At 41.0% G+C, this 17,328-nt stretch overlaps 1 protein-coding gene across 3 annotated transcripts in view; it reads right to left on the reverse strand.

The window, feature by feature from the left end:
* LOC139698826 (uncharacterized) overlaps positions 1-17,328 on the reverse strand; it is a 260,429-nt gene that overhangs the window by 198,175 nt on the left and 44,926 nt on the right. The gene's annotated exons all lie outside the window — the stretch shown is intronic.

Here is a 17,328-nt window from a genome sequence, read left to right on the forward strand (position 1 = left end):
CATGTACATGATTCTGAGCATGAGCAAAAAGCTGCGTAGAAAGAACTAATTTATTAACCTCCGTCGCTATTTCCTGAAAGCATTCCGCTTTGAATACTCACGTTTCCTCGAGCATGAAAATTATCGACTCCATCAAAAGCACGGGGTCGTCAATTACATCGAAGTTTGGTCTTTACGCCAGTCCCTAGTTCACCCTATCGAATCCCCAAGAGAACCTCGGAGTTCATGAATCCTTCAGCAGCCGCCGAATATTCTTTGCGTCCACCTATTTAATATATCTCTCCTTCCCGTGAAGACGGTGTCACACAACGCCGGAGGGAAAATGCCCATCTCCCAAACAAGCCCGCAGGTGACTTCCGGCTTACGGAAAACGTGTGATTGGCACGTGAAAACACTCGACTCAGCCCAAATAAACAGTGGCAAACCATTGAAGTGACCTTTGCAGGACAGCACACCCACATGCGGGAAGTTCCGCCAACGCCGTCCCACTTTCAAATTAAAAAAATACGGTTCCGCTGCACGGATCCCCTGCGTGTTAATCAAATGCCTTCGATCCACTCCACCTCAAATCCTCCACCTTGCGGCCAAACGGCGATTCGCCCTCCCTCTGGTACATTTATTTTTTGGTGACTTTTAAGCGGTGGGCATTGGCTTTAGCTGTGGGTGCGCCGACGGCCGAGGTCATAGCTCACCGTTAGCACAATGTCTACAGCAGAAATGATCTGAAAACCTGCACGTACAGGAACGGATGCGGAGTGGCGGCCTTGGGTCAGAAGCTTGAGCCAGGGACGTAACCTCTATTCATAAAAATGGATTCATTCCATAAAATATCACCATCGAAAGCCATTTACAACGTGGATCCGAAATGTAGGTTTTGTAAAAAAAAACAAATAATCTCAATTCCGAACTACGCAAGTCTCGAGTCCGCAGCTGCTTCAACTACTGGCTGACCAATGCATTCCATTTGTCAACTAATGTCTTCTTCATGATTTCACATTGCTGACGAATTCATTCGACATACTTAATGTGTGGAAAACATGAATCAGTCACCACCTTCAATTAGTAAAACCACCAATAAAACCGAACTAAATATTTTAACTCCCAATTGAAGGCAAATGATTCGAGCGAATGCAATTATAATAATCAACCTCGAACATACAGGTAGAGCACTTAATATGTGATTACTTGCTTAAATGGTAATCGCGCGAACGAGCATGCACTGGTTCTCGTAATTATAAATAACATTTCAACTAAATGGTAATGTGGATGAAATTGAATGTAACTTAATTCATCCAGTGGAACTAATCACTTGAGGTTATTAAACGGGAGGGAGCAAGAATTTAAAATACCAAGGCCTTGATAGCTGAAGGAGCAGCCATAGACAATCTATTTCTATCGTAATACGACGCAATTATTGGACATGGTTGTAGGATACTCTAATAACCTCCTTCGGCATACATAATGACTGCTATTACAAAAATCGAGTAATCATTTAAAATACGTAAAACAGAACACAGTTGGAGACGTAGAAAGAAGAATTCTAAATTTGCTTCTCTGTGCCACGCAACTCTACTCAATGGAGTCGGAACTGCGCGTATTGAATTCCCATACTTCTCGAGTCACTTTCGATTGGAGGAAAGAGTTTTCAGAAATCATTTCTCAAGTAATGGCCGTCTTTCAAGAACATTCCAAACGAAACCAAGCGTGCGCTGAATGACGTAGCATACGCTGAATAGTGGAACCCCTGAAGACGGCGGTCAAGATTGGAATAGTGAAAGAAACCAGATTTTTCATCACTCTTCAATATACAATACCTAAGGGTCGCGACACAAATAAGGATTACGGAAATGTCTGCATACCGTCGACCTTCAACTATTCGTCCATTTATATGTTGCCAAAAATATCGGCAGTTGCCTTTAAAATAGCGCGGGAAACATGTGGCATAGGAACTTGTCATCCAAGAAGCAACACCACATGTCCATGGAAACCAAACCCTCCGTTTGTGCACATTCAGAAATTAAAGAGCCCACTTCTATCAAGACTTGCACGACTAGTAATCACATCAAAAAGACAATGAGGGCATCGAAAATATCGTTCACTTTAAATATAAATAAGAGTTATTTCAGCTATAATATGGGAAGAAATTAAAGTATACAGATTCCAAAGCAACTGCGGGAGATGCCGCAACAGTAACTTTTAACGGAGTCATCCGCTAATATGTATTAAAATGCAACAATTTCAGAGTGTAAAAATCAATCGTCTTGATTGGGATCCCAGTCAAGGCGAATGATTTTTACACTCTGAAATTGTTGCATTAAAATATATAGTACCTAAGTAACCTCACATGGATGGAGTACTTGCTTTTGGAATAATGGTTAAGACATCCTTAGCCAGGGTTGCCTTATGCAAATAAGGGTAATAATCTCAAGCTACTGGATTAAAGAAGGTAATGGGCTGATGAAATGTTACTCAAGGCGTTCAGTGGTGTATGAGCTATTGACTCGGAGGATAATATACGCCACTATTTGGAAAGATTAAAGATACGACTGGGGAGGAGAATGGTGAAAATCAGACGGACAGATAGAGCAACGAATGAGCATGTATGTGTTGAATAGAGAGCGCGAAAAGAAATGAATCTTTTGAGGACGCGAGAATACGAAAGGTTAGGTCATCTACAAATAAGGAACTCAAGACTGAAAGATGTCATGCTAGACATTGGAAAATGCACGGGGTAGGATGTGAAGAAAGAAAGGAAATCAGATCTTAGAAAATACGAAACACGGAGGGAATGGACAGATGAAACAAGAGTAATAAAATGGCATTATTAACACAAACAAGGCATGTTTTAAATTTATTGAAAATATAAACATAAAAGAGTCACATTTTTTCACTTGATCCTATCGCGAATCATTTCCCCAAGTCAATGTCACAGCCACCCTCATCAACGGAGTGATACCGAAGATATCTCGTATAATTCAAATATTATTTTTGTATTTACCAAACCTCTCATTCTTTCCCCTCGGAAATAAATATCTTGTTCTCCGCTCACTTCTTCAAGCCCAAATTGAGAAATCACGCCGCGTGACAGGATCCAGCTGCAGCAGATAAATTTATACCTAAGTTGCTTGCAAAATCCGAAAAGAGAAATTCGTCTACTTTCGGGGTTTCATGCCAAGGAACCAACGACTTGCTAAGGCCTCACGCATCGGCGCGCACTCCCGTCATCGATCACCTGTTCCAGGACAGAGCAGACGACCGAGTCGCCACTGCTTGAGGAAACGATGCCTGATCACTTCCCTCGGTGCGAATTTTCCAAAGGAATACTGCGTTTCTTTTGGAGCGGCGAATTTGCTGTTCCCACGTTCACTAAACTGTATAGCTGTTCTCTGGCGCATTAAATTATATTTCGTAGATTACAAAATAAATAACGGTTTGGCTTCAACGAAGATAGGTTTCCCTACAAATCGGTACCTTGCACTCTCGAATAATGTCTAAATCAAGGGAGATGGGGAGTTTTTCAAGAGTAGAAGAGGAATTTACTAAAAGAGCCTCAGGGAAAATGTTTTATAGACCTTATCACCTCCCGCTATATCACAGGATATTATTATATGGAGGGCCAAGTGTACCTATAAGTGATCGACTGATTTCAGAGGTCTTATAAATTGATCCTAAAGAAACGGGCTCTTGAGAATCAAACCCAAACAAAATCATTTATAAATTCAATGCGAACACGTTCGTTCGACAATCTTTTGGATTTGACACTTAGCACTTAGACTCAATGCCATATTAGGCAGAGTAATTCTCTAGACCTTACACGCACAAATTCAATAAATACCAATAAAGGTCACTCTTGACTCTTAATACAATGTGAGATACGCCATGAAGTCAACGATATATTATGAAGAACATTCCACACAGTACGCACTATGAGGTAAGTTTACATGGTAAGATATGTGCAAGTAGATTTAACATGATGATAACTTCTTAAATAAAAAGAGCAATATGATTCGATTCTTGAAAATGAGGCTTGCATACCAAGTACAACTTTTATACGCCGTCACAGCGTGAATTTATGTGAGAAAAAATGCAAATTTATAAACTGCCAGTGAGAACGCTGATTTTCTAGCGTAACGGACAAATCAAAATCCAGTCAAGGGGAGTTATTTTACCGTTGGGTAGAAAACTGAAGTTCGATTACATGCAATGATTTTATATGGGACATTCTTAATCAATAATTCATCGGCGGGTGTGTATAAACCAACATTCAGGCTTGCAAACGGTGGTGTTGAGATTTAGGTCAACTGCAGATAAACTTTGGAAAATGGCTGCGATGGAATTCGATGCATTTATTCATAATGCCACGAAAAGCACGGAATTCCCCACGCAAAGAGAACCCAGAATACAGAGTCCTTTGGGGAAATCACGCAATACCGCGGTTCTATTTTGGAGGCATCGGGGATATTCTTCCCAGTTATACAGCTAACAACCTAAGCCCTCACATTTCGCGGAGCAGAATCCTATTGATACGAAACGTCCTTAGACCAGAGTCAAAGATCCAATTATAGAAGCAGAGGGAGTACGAAAGTTGCGAACTTAACGCAAAGTTCTCCACCGGGCATGGCGAAGAAACCACAGAACCCGTCTTTCTTCCCCCACGAACCCGAACGGAAAGGATTTTTCCCTTCCTCCAGACCGAAGCACTGCAAAAAGCGTACATCTGGCCGACGAGAAAGAGCAGGAGAACCGAAGCAGAAACTCCTCGATCAATCGAAGTGTCCCTAAAGTGAATCAAATGGACCGACACCAACTAACACATTTTTTGCAAGTGGTAACAAAACCCATATTGTTTCGTTGGAACGAAGAGCGGATCGATGAGTGAGGTCAACATTTTTTAAAAAAATGGCGAAGACTCGTGAAACTTGCAAAGTGATGAGGCATCCAGCGACTAAGCTATGAATCATAATTCTGGTGCTCTTACATGAAAGGCGGTACACGCCGGGACGGAATGGGCCAAATCCCCATTTGGAACATTTAGCAACCGTCTCGAGTTGAATTGAGAGTCTCGCTGTTCATTATCATGATTCTATAACGAAAGAAATAATTACATAAATTCCTTTGAAAGTAACTAACATTCAACGCATTTATGTGGTTTGCACTTCTTCAGGCATCATTCTGCTGAAAACATTTCGACACGGACTTGAATAAAGATAGAGCAACATCCAGAAAACGATACATATTGCCCGACTGCGGTTTCAATTTCTCACAATCGGTGAAATATCCTTACACTTTAAAATGGCGTTAAGACGTTGAAATCTCTACTGGGATTGTATAAATCCAATATGGAACACATAAATTACACAATTTCGAATTTATACCATGAAAAACTCAATCATGTGTCGTGGTCTTAGGAAATTCCTAAAATTTGCAGGAAACGTGACGTACTGTCGTCGAGTGTGAGAAAAAAGATTTTTGTAGCCTACCAGTAGATCTCGACACTCCAAGTGCGACGAGAGGCTAAGGGCAAATGAGCCACGTGGCCCTTACGAGGAATTAAGAAAAAGATAATAATATACATTTAGTTCGACGCGGACGCGTGAATAATCTGAGAAAAAAAAGTGAATTCGGGAACTTGCGAAATTTTTAAAGCGCCAGTCTCGAATTCAAGAGTTTAAAACCCACATGACGGAAATTTCTAAAAATATCACTTAGGCTCACGGCTGAAAAGGTGATGGGGGGGAGGAGAGAATTAACGTGTTCCGGCTGCGCAGTCCACAGACGTTGGAACAAGCAAAAGAGCCCGTCGCAATGAGTTAACAGCACTCGGGAGGCTGAATCATGCATGCGGAGAGGGAGAAATCACTATAGCACCGGGGCAGCATCCGTTCTCATCCCTCTCCAGCCATCCGTGATCGTCCCTCTTCCTGCTCGACGATGCTCAAGCTGTCTAGTTCGTCTCTGAGGATCGCAAAAAAAACAGCGCAGTTCACTTCAAAGTCGAAGGGAATTATCATTTTTTTTAGAAATCCTTCCGAAATTTCGCATCGGGAAAAACTAGTATAAAAAATCTTTTGCGAGATATTTTAGGGAATTTAAGATTTTTGAAAAGGTGTGCGGAATACAGCGAAAACATTCACTCGTTCACCGGTTCATATCTTTCAACCGTGATCGACACGACGAGACTGTCACATCACTTGTCAAAACCCACCCAACTCTTAAAAACTGCAAGGAACTCCTACTCGTGATGAGAGGCAACGCTCGGAAAAATTTAAGAGAAGGACGTCCCCGTTTTAGTTGCAAGCCCACGGAAATGATGCGACTTCCAGTAAAGCTCAGCACAGACGATGTACTTCAATTTTGGATTTAAACGCAGAAACTGAGGAATTAAAAGGATTACCACGACATGGAGCGTCTCCTTCTGATTGGAATATTACACTTTAGCTTCAGAAATTAAATAAGGAGTGAAAATCACCATTACCTGAATTCATTCAATTGCAATAAAAATGGAAATCGTACGAAGCATGCTCCAAAATACATAATGCCACTAATCTTAGATAGATTAATTTATTTATGAAGTCATGGGTGGGTGTGGTCGAAAAGACTGTCAATGCGAGGAACATTATATGCATCATGTAACAAAAGAGTATTTAAGAAAACATTTATGAATGTGACGGAGGCGAAAGAAATGCTCGATGACAAGAGTGAATGGAAAAATTAGCTAAATTGAGTCATTTTCTTCCATTGCTTTAAAATTATTTGAATGGAATAACTTTCCTTCACTGACTACCCTTAAAGAGGACTTCAAATAGGTCCGAAGAACGTGAAGGGTACGTTCGGAATGCATTCCCCAGGAACCCTTACCGCAAGAATAAGATTTATTCTCCATCCCCCTTCCTTAAATTAGCCTTACACCAAGCAGGTAGTATAGCTCTCACGGTGTACCAGTATGCACAAGGAAGGTACTTTTAAAACAAGGTAAAATTTGCGGGGCTAAGCGAAACTGCATCTTACTCGGTGAGCACAATGCCTAAACGGTTGCTCATCGATGTTAACAAATAGTGGGCCAAGCCATTGACGTAGTGTACGTGAAATTCATACGCTTTAAACAAGGAAATGATAATTGGTTCATTTACGCGACTGCGCTAATCATTCGAAACCGTTATGTATCATACATTCTTCCAGCAAATATTACTAATCACGGATAACAGGATTCAAGGAGTGCTTACGGTATCTTTCACGTTGTTTCTAAGTTTATCGCGTGTGGTGCGATGGTCAGAATTTGCAAATATACAGCTCAAGAAAATCATTCGCTGATTGGGTGGAATAGTAAAAATCTCAAGAAATAAAAACTAAATGTTTAGTTTCAATATCAGAAAGACTTTCTCAGCATCATTCGCCTTGAAGACGAAGGCAGATTCAACCTTCGAAACGCTGATGCTGACCGACATTGCGAACCGGTGAGAAACTAAAGAAAATTTCCTCGTCTATCCCCCGGAAAACCTGAGATCCTTCATGTACGAATTTCACTTTAAAGATGAACATGAGCCATATTTAGAACTGAATCAAGTCCCTACGACTCAATATGAATGGACCCGTTCCCACGTACTATACGCTCAACTCCAAATAAAACTGCGTTTCTCAAGTCACGTTCTTATATTCAGTGCAATTCGCCTTGAATGCGCCCGAAAAAATAATAGCGCGAAATTATTTTGCTGAAAAAAGGAGATAGATAAAAAAACCAAAGCCGAACTCTGTGACCGACGGACTGAATCTTCGCCAAGAGAGAATACAAGGAAGGGGAAATAAAAATGTATCGGAAACTTCCATTTCAAAACTCATCGGCCAACTCCCTCGGTTGAATCCGATCATTCGAATGCATAATCAAATGCGAGATTCTCTGAGCTATTTAACGACTTATTTCAATTGACTTTCCACGAGTCTTACTCATTCAATGACAATATATTGTTCTGAGTAATTAACCAGCATATGAATCCATCGGAGGAGTATTAAATTCAAAAGCGAGACATAATTACTGAAGCACTAACTATATTGATCGGAAGAAACCGCAAAGGATTGAAATGGTAGATTAAGCCTAATGCATAAAGATACTTACCCTGTGGAATGCTTTCAATTCGTCACATTTCTGTATATTCACCCCCTCTCCGCCATGCTCCTGATTTTTCTGTTGCTCACCCATCCCTACCCCCAGGTCCTGGCTGCATATGACTATGCACTTACGTACGCTAGTCCTTCGAAAGATCTCAAATGCGACGGGCAACTGGACGAGGAACGCAGAAATATGTAACGGGGGCGCTTCGGCGTGACACATTGTCTGCGACGCCCTCGCGCAGCGTGCGATTCGTGGAACGACTCAACGCCGGCCATTAAACAGATGAGCGGCGCTGGCTGGCACCCCGGCGGGGATGACCTCAGCTGGGTGCGACGAGTTTCCGTCGAAAAGATCTCACGGAGGGCGATTGAAGAGTTGCGTCATGTCCGGTATGCAATTATAATATCCGACACCGCGACTTCATCCGCCGTGACCGAATAAATAAGCGTTTCTTAAAAATGATCTCGTTTTCAAGTGGACAAAAATGTATGGGTACAGCGAAAGTAGAGTTACAGAGAGAGAAGTGTTACGGAAATGCCTGTAGAAAAAAAATCCGATAACACTCTTACAGTTGTTGTACCGGAGGGTAAAACAAGACGCACAAATGTTACCAACTTGCATCTACTCTATGAATACACGGTAATTGTACAAAACTGTTAATAAAACTCTGGGCATAATTAGATTAAATATGGATAAATAATTAATACTAGAACTCTTGCCTTCTTATACGGATATACCTCTTCGGGGACGAACGTGATATTCTGAGTAAATTTAACTCACAACGTTCGTATGATAAATCTTTTCAACAGGAGCACATGCGTCGGGCATTCGTTGGAAATCTAATCTAATGGCAGATAAATGGGAGTTTATAGGTAAAAGGGGAGGGTCACAAATAAGAAAGGATGGCGCAGTAAATTTATTCGGTAGTAATCTGAATCAAAGTGAGAAAAGCAGAAATAACATTCATTTCAGGAAATAAACGTTTCGAACTGGTGAAGGGGATAGGAACTTGGGGGTTGAAATGAGTGTGGAAGGAGATGACAATGACTCTGGTTTGAGACGTAAACAAATATCATTAAAATACCTAATGCAGAGTGTATGTGTTACATGATTCAAGGACTTAGGCTTCAAGAAAATAGGATGAACGCTCAAGGCTTCTATTTCGTCGCGGCGTGGCGTTTCGGAGGCCTTTGAGATGCGAGTTTGGAAAAAACATGGGAAAAGTAAGGAGGGATGAAGAGAAGTTCAAACGAAGACTTGTCAGATAGGAATGAGAAAAAAGCATTGGACGGTGTGGGTGAAGAGAGAAAATTTGGAAGAGGAATTTCCAAGAAAGACGTATTACAGGACGGGGATACTGAAAGGTTTCGGTGTATAGAAGGTTGCGAAAGGAGGGAGAGCATTAGTTTATCGTAGATGAGTGAGGAAAAAATCGAGTAGAAAAAATTCTGAGGGGGACGACGGAAAGCCGAGTAAAAATTACCAGAAGTAGAAGAAGACAATGCTGTACGATAGATGCTGTTTCAATTCTTGGCAAATTGCTAAAGGTATACGTTAATTCAAAACTAATATGGAATTGTACCTATTAGAAACACATGTATCAGTAAGTAAGGCAGCTACCTTAGAATATCATTAAGGCCATAGCCTACGGAATATTTGATGCCCAACAAAATACATTCAAGCGAATAGGTCACTCCACTAAGGGTAACTGCAAAGGGTGTAGGAAAAATGATTATAGACTTTAGTCCTCAAACAAGATCGCGCTATGGACTGAATATCGACATTGCCCTTGTATTCCATTTGCAGTCCAATCAAACTTACCGTTAGCTTTGTCACTAAAACAATTGCCATCATATCTATAACAACGAGATGAAATCTACGGTGTACCACGAACGAACTCTAAAATGATAAAATACATGGAATTAAGTCACACAAAAACCCATTCCATCACTGAATGCATTTAGGCGCAATGAAAAATACGAGTAATTGAAAATCTAATCTACAGGCAAAGCAGAGGAGATATTATAATGGTTGCTTTCTTAAGAGATGTTTCTACGGGGTAGTAAGCACCAGCTATAAATACTTCACTTCATATCTGCCAGGGCGTAATATAACGATCCTTATTTTCGCGAATAAATAATCTTGGAGTTTTGCTCTAACCTTGTGGACTGTGGCGCAACGCGCACGATTGCGAAAACCTGTGACACTGTATGCACAGTATTTCTTGGCGTCGTGTTACTTTAAAATCCCATGAATTACGGAGTCTAAAAGAATGCCTCAAAAACTTAACTAGCTAAAGCACTGGGCCGGACATCGAGACATTCGGGTTCGAATCCCGTTTAAGGTGAATGATATTCACAAAATTTTGAAATTGTTGCAGAGCAATACGTATTAGCGGATGACTCCGTCAAAAGTTACTGTCCCGGCATCTTCCGCAGGTCCACTGAATTTGAAAAAATGATTTTTCTGTAAACCTTATACCGAGATGTTTCATCTTACTGGCAATGCATTACTTGCGTTAAACATGACTTCTAACATAATAAATTACTTAAAAGCTAGAACAGATCGGTATAAAGATTCAGGATCAGAGGATGGGCTAAGATAGAAAATCGCAATGTTATGCCTCGAGTTGACAGGCATACAGAAAATATCTATTGATTTTGTGTTAGACTAAGGTTAGTAAAATATTAAAGAAACTAATCATTTAATTATTTTAGATTGGTCAAAGTGTAGCGTATCACCATCAGATGTGAATCAGGGTGCAAGCTGATTTCATACAATAGCTAAAAGGATAACAGCATTAATTGCAAGGGTCTGGTTACAATAATATTGACACAGTGAAACTAATACACGATGACTCAAATATTCCATCCTCTACTATTGACACAGTACATGTCAACGACTTTACATCAATGAAAAATATCCACGAAAATTTTCAAAATCCTTCCTCCGTTCCGGCCGGGTGATTACAGATAAGCCCGTCACCAAAGAATGCCGAATTCCTTCTCCAGGATCTAACAGTAAACCTCCCCGCCATTTCCGCCGAAAGGAAATAATCTAGATTGAGAAAACAAAATAGAAAACGCCATACCGTCAAACCAAAGACTCCCTCGGGAGCTGTGTGTGCATGTGAAGGGGAGGGAAGGACAAAAGATGTTTCGGTTCAGGGAAGCCGAGTTTGAAATGTGCCAACCGTGACGAACACCTCTGGCGGTCGTCACAAAACCACGGAAAGTCACACGAAAAAGCAACGCCCCTGCCGCGGACGCGTCTGACGGAGAGGCCCGGGCGTACTATTCCATACAGTGCGCCGGGAATCCGTCATTTAATCTCGCCATATTTCTTTCTCCCCGGAGAGGGAAGCCATCCACTCCCGCATCCAGGAGAGAGAAGGAGGAAGGCGGGAGGGGGTTGGGAGGCAAAGCACGGTCGCGTATTCTACCGTGCGGGAAAGTGATCGCGGGAAGCCATGTTGTGACTCATCCGCTGTCGCGCCCATGAAAAAAAAGCGACAATCAAGGCGAAGTAGGTGACTAATGCGAGAGAGAGAGAGGAAAAGAAATATTTAAAGCGGCGCATAGAGAAGAGAGGAAGTTAGTATGATTAGCGCGGGAGAAGCGCTTGTTCGATGCGAGATATGAAAACGTCGGGTTCGCAAGGTCACAAGAGGCATCAAAACTAAATTAAACGTGCAAATTAAAATAATTGGACTAAAATTTCGGTCTGCATACTGTTATCAGCTATCATACAATTTTTTTGGCACTACTACAGCTTTTCGTAACATGCTAAAAGCAATTAAAGATTCCTTGGAGCGTGGCAGTCTGCATACAAAAATAATGTAACCACAGTTATGAACCCAAAGGTTGCTTTGATAAGTGATGGCTGGGCACACCTCCTCTAACTTTATCCTAGGGAAAGTGCTAATCACAAACCAGGTAATGGCGAACAATTCCTTTCCCTATGTCTCCTGAAGTTTCCAACGAAGATATGACGCCCGAAAAAGGTTACATACCTGTAACTTTGGTTAAACTGCGAGCGTCCAAAGCCGTCAACTGGATTCGAACCGGTGAATGCTAGACTCTATAGACAATCAAAGCGATTCGAATGAACAGCATGACAATTTTTATTTAGAAAATTCTCACTCACTTGTAAACTATGCCCTTTAATTCGTAACACGTAGGGAGTAGTAAGTAGCCACAAACTTGTATCCTTCAACAGTTTGAACATCAACATTTAGTATCCAACAACTTCAGCAGAGCTCGTATTCTTAATCTACTATCGATATCAACCAGCCATACTAACGCTGGCTAGTCCTAATATTAGATTTTTCACCCATACATATATTAACAATGAGAATCACCGATCTACCATTGCAACATACCTTCAAACACCCCTGAGATTGATACATCAGCTCCAGCCAACCATTTTACGTAGTAAATAGGAGCTCTTAAAGACTAATATTATTGTTCGTACAGCAAAAACACATATTCATAGCGACCTGGCACCCTATTGGAAAGATCGCCCGGATGCTAATTCAAGTGTCCTCGGGTCAAATCCGAGCAATTTTTCTGGTCACTCCCGGCCAAGTTGTGTGATCTCCTGAGTGCCATAATACGGTCGGAATTCGCAGGCAGAAAAAGGAATGACTATATGACACAAAATGCGTACATTTCAAAAGTGGCGCACAGTAAAGTTTGTTCCTGGGCTGCATTTACCCTACTTTGTTGAAAAAAATCGGAAGTTTGAGCGCTGAGGATCCGAGTATATACCAATGATGCTGTAATTTAGCGATACTTTTACACTTACGTCGGATCGGAAAAAATAAACCTCGCAATAACATCCGCATCTACTCAGAACCGTAGGAACCACCGAAAGGTGAGTTGAGGGGTCTTGAGGACACCAGCCTCAATATTGAAATAATAATGAAAAAGAGAGACACGCATTGATAAGTATTTTTCTCTCTTTTACTTTCATACCCTTGAACTGCATAAGAGGACAACGAAGTCGGGAAAATAGAAAAACAAATTTATCTCTAGCCGTAGGAGTACATATCACCATTTTTATTACTATAGTCCGAACTGGCGATATTGTGCGGGATTATTTCCTCGCTGTCATTCATGTAAACTCATCGCTCGATTTATTCCTCTGTTATAAATTCAAATTGCCGCTGAGTCGTCTCCGGGCCTGAATAACGGCAGGGATGAAATTACTAATGGAATTGCAGTAACGAAATGAACGATTCTGAAACTATGAGGATTGAGGACGAAGCTCATAAAAATTCATATGAAAAATTCCAATGCAGCCCGACGAGGAATTCCGAGCGGCAGAGGTTGTCGCCAAGAATAAATCCCGTCATTGTCTCCGTAACAATGCGGGGTTCAAATCCTCAGACAGGAAGGAGCAGTCACACCGTGACTCTAACCCGACCGTAAGTGACGTGAAAATATGATTGACTCCCATTAAGTGAAAAATTTCGCAAATATATGAAAATTCTGTCAAATCTGTCGCACACTTTAGATTGATTTTTGGGGTATAACGTTTCTGTTCCACAACGCCATTCAGCCAAAATTAGGCATTCGTCGTCTCTGAATTGACGGATTGAAAAGAAATCTAATAACCGAGGAAGGATGGAGAGGAGAAAAAATTTCGGCAATTAACACATGGAAAGGATATCAAACGGGAGCGAACCAAAACACTGAAGGCGAAAGCGCACGTACAGTTATGAAAGATAATCTCGTGGTTTGAAATAGAACGGCGATATTTCAGAGCCTGCCTCAATGAATCCGGGCATTTTTATGCTCTTAATCAGCGGGTTTTCCCAGATCTCAATGGAATTTGTTTTCTAATTTCATTCCTTCACCCGAATGCCATTGTGCGAGGCATCGCGATGCCACGAAATTTCCAGTTAGTTAACTCGCTAAAGAAATTAGGACGGCGTGTGGAACGAAACCTGCCTCGGAAACTACAGACCAAACAGGAGCGGAGAAACTTTCACGTGAAGAGAGGCCTGCTAAATAAAAAAAAGGGAAATTCCGTATTCAAAAGGTATACAAACACACACATACACACGCGCGTGAGTAGTCGCACTATGGGCACGAGAAGGTTATCGCAACGCGCCGACTCAGCGAATATGACCGCGCTTTCATCATCTGCGAAGGCGTGACCGACGTGGGTAGCCCTGTAACGGGTAGATTGGCAGGAAGGTTAGTCTCGAAAGCTTTTTACGGGGCCGGACGGGACCGGCCTGCCGGAGTGAGAATTAAAAATCTTCACGTGCGGTCCACGCAGGAATATTATCACGTCTGATACTGACATCGACATTCTGCAACGGAAAACTTGGGTAATTTTAAAATGGGGACGCAGGTGCGAAGGGAACTAACTCAGTTAAGACTTCAGCTGGCCCCACGCGATCGTTCCCGGCACATTGATCGGTTTTCGTGCGATTAAGGGGCGATAACAAATGAAAAGCTGCCGGAGACTTCATTCCGAGTCAACGAGAAGCGCACGGAAGACGCGTAGAACGTCCAGCAGACATCGGTTGCATCTCCTAATGCCCGTGAGATAAGTACATGCACTTTGCGTGGGTCTGATACGGCTAAATATACAGTATTACACTGCGACTCACGCGCGGTGAGCTGTTTGAAATCCAAGGCCAAACACCTGGGGCATTTGAAAAAAGAAACACCTTTTCATAGACGGCTGTCTATGAGCAACGAAACTTTTAGCATATTCTGTGATGGGAAATTAGAAAGGCATATTTGAAAAACGCAATTAAACGGAAGATTCGGACGTAATAGCGAATGGTGGGGATAAATGACTTTAAAAAATCCCAATCTAGGATTAGTGCGCAGTCTTTCGGTTGTTAAGTAGATTTCATTGCGCAATTCAGTACCTGGGTTTAATCAAGAATTAAAATACCCTTTTTAATTAAATACGCACAAATTAATATTATTCCTATAAACATTATTGTTAATATTAAACTTTAACATTTGTGAAACATATATGAATTCAGGATCATGTTCAATTTCCTCTTTATTTTTCATATACAAGTTTTTCGTAAAACGAAATGAAGCGCGTTATATGTTCATGGGTCGCGTCAAACGGCCCGCAAATGAACAATAGAGGTACTTCAGTTACTGCCAATATCGAAACATTCTATTTAAAATATACGTTTCTACACCCAAAAGCCCGAAATCCCAAAGTAGCTGAGACTCACTTCTCGTATCTCCTTGATAAACTACAAGAGTTTCAGCGGGGAAATCATTTAGGCCAAAATTCTACCGCGAGCAATTCATTAGGTAATGATGCATCCTCATGACATACATTTATGTGTGTTTGGATAGACATTAATATACACAGAGCACACATTTTTAGGATTATATGAACTATTGTCTAAAGAAAAGTTTTTTCGGCTGGCCACTTTCTACCAATATATTGGTTGAAAATTCAGCACAACTTATTTATAAATTGTACTTAAAGACAGGCAATGCCAGTTAGTACGATATATTTTTTCTTTCCTTTCTTTCTAAATGGACCAGAGAAAAAGATGACAAGCATGTTCTCTTCGAGCCGAGGCTGACGCGATGCGAGTGAGAAACTGATGATTTTTTTCAATTCGCACGTTCCGTCTCGTCTTCAGGTTCATCTCTGCCGGTAAAATGACGAGTGACAAAGGTGGCGACCTCCGAAAAAGCAAACAAATTCTCGCCAGAGCTAGGGATACAACGTCATCATGAATGTCTTTACGAACGTCGCGCACCTATCAGCAAGGCGGATCGGATGAAAGAGTTTGCACATTTATTTAGCAAAAATGAACAACACAACAAGCATTAGATCACCCAAAGTAAGCAATGGAAATATTAAAAAAAAGGTTATGCTCAAACATTAAAAAGAGAAATTGTGTATTTATTAGACCAATGAAAGATTTTTATAGCTATTGGTTTTAAGGAACGGCAATAACTTCCTTAGAGTGTAAAAAGAAACTTCCAAATATTGAGACGTACGCATAACAGAGCCTTAATACTCGGAGTGGTAGCATAAAATGCGATATATCCCTCAAAGTATTTTTTATTTTTAAGTAATTGCAGTTATAAATGTTAATTTCATCCTTCATGCCCATTTAATTTGCACGTTACAGCAAGGAACTAGCTGCTGGCTACATCCAGTACTTAAATTTCCAGTTCGACGAGTTCAGTTTCCAATCCAGAATCCAATTCCAGTTTGAAAGTCGATGGTAATTTCAGTTCCCAAGTACATTCACACATATTAGACATAAATGCTTGTTTCATGGTGACTATGTGATGCAGATTCGCGATTTCAGTTTGATAGTGCTTCACCATTGAAATTTTCCAAGCCATTTAACTGAATAGTATTTGAAATGACTTCCAAGAGAAGAAGCTGAAATGTTAATCCATCTTCTATTCCCTGATGACCCGGTCAGAGTTGGCGTGTGAGTAAATAACCAATACCAAAATAATTATTCGAAGGTTGTTTTCAATTAAGTGTCAAATTCTTCGTAAAATTACCATTATAATATTATAGAGGTCTTGCAAACAAATAAAAAGTATTGCTATCTCTAAAAGAAGGGCGTGGTAGCCCAGTGGTTACGTAATGCAAACCTAATGCTCAGAGGACCAGGGTTCCAATCATGATGGTAATTTTGGGCACCCGCAGTTCCAACTGACCTCTTCGATTCCACTGGTTACCAGACTTTCCTGGTAACCAAATAAGGAACATGAAAAGGAATTGCCACCCCCCCCCCCCCACCCTGATGCTTGAATCTAGCACGACGTTGGCTAGTTAACTCTACCCTCAAATATCAAAAAAGCCTTTGGACTGATTTTTGTGAACTCAAATAGCAGAATAAGTTTAACTCTTTTCAAATTCGAATGCAGGAATCTTATTGACGTTTTTTTACATGCAGCAGGCATATAACTACTCTTCCTAAGCATTTGAAAAGGACTATTATAATCCAAAACCAATTAAAAAAGTATTGGTACTACATGTGGGCTCGTGGAGCTTTAGTATGAATGATAAATACCAAATAAATTAAAATTTTCATGTATACTTCTTTCTAAAATACTAACATTGTCGGTCAAAACTTTGCTACGCGTGATAAGTTAAAGCCCTAAGTCATGGGTGAGCGACCACGGAAATACTTACGGGGTGAGCCTCTTCCCGCCTCGATTTGGGCAACTCGTGTATTAGCAGTCCGTTAGCAC

This window comes from Hetaerina americana, unplaced genomic scaffold (assembly GCF_022747635.1).
Source record: "Hetaerina americana unplaced genomic scaffold, ioHetAmer1.1.p SCAF_9, whole genome shotgun sequence".
In the NCBI taxonomy this organism is placed as follows: Eukaryota; Metazoa; Arthropoda; class Insecta; order Odonata; family Calopterygidae; genus Hetaerina; species Hetaerina americana.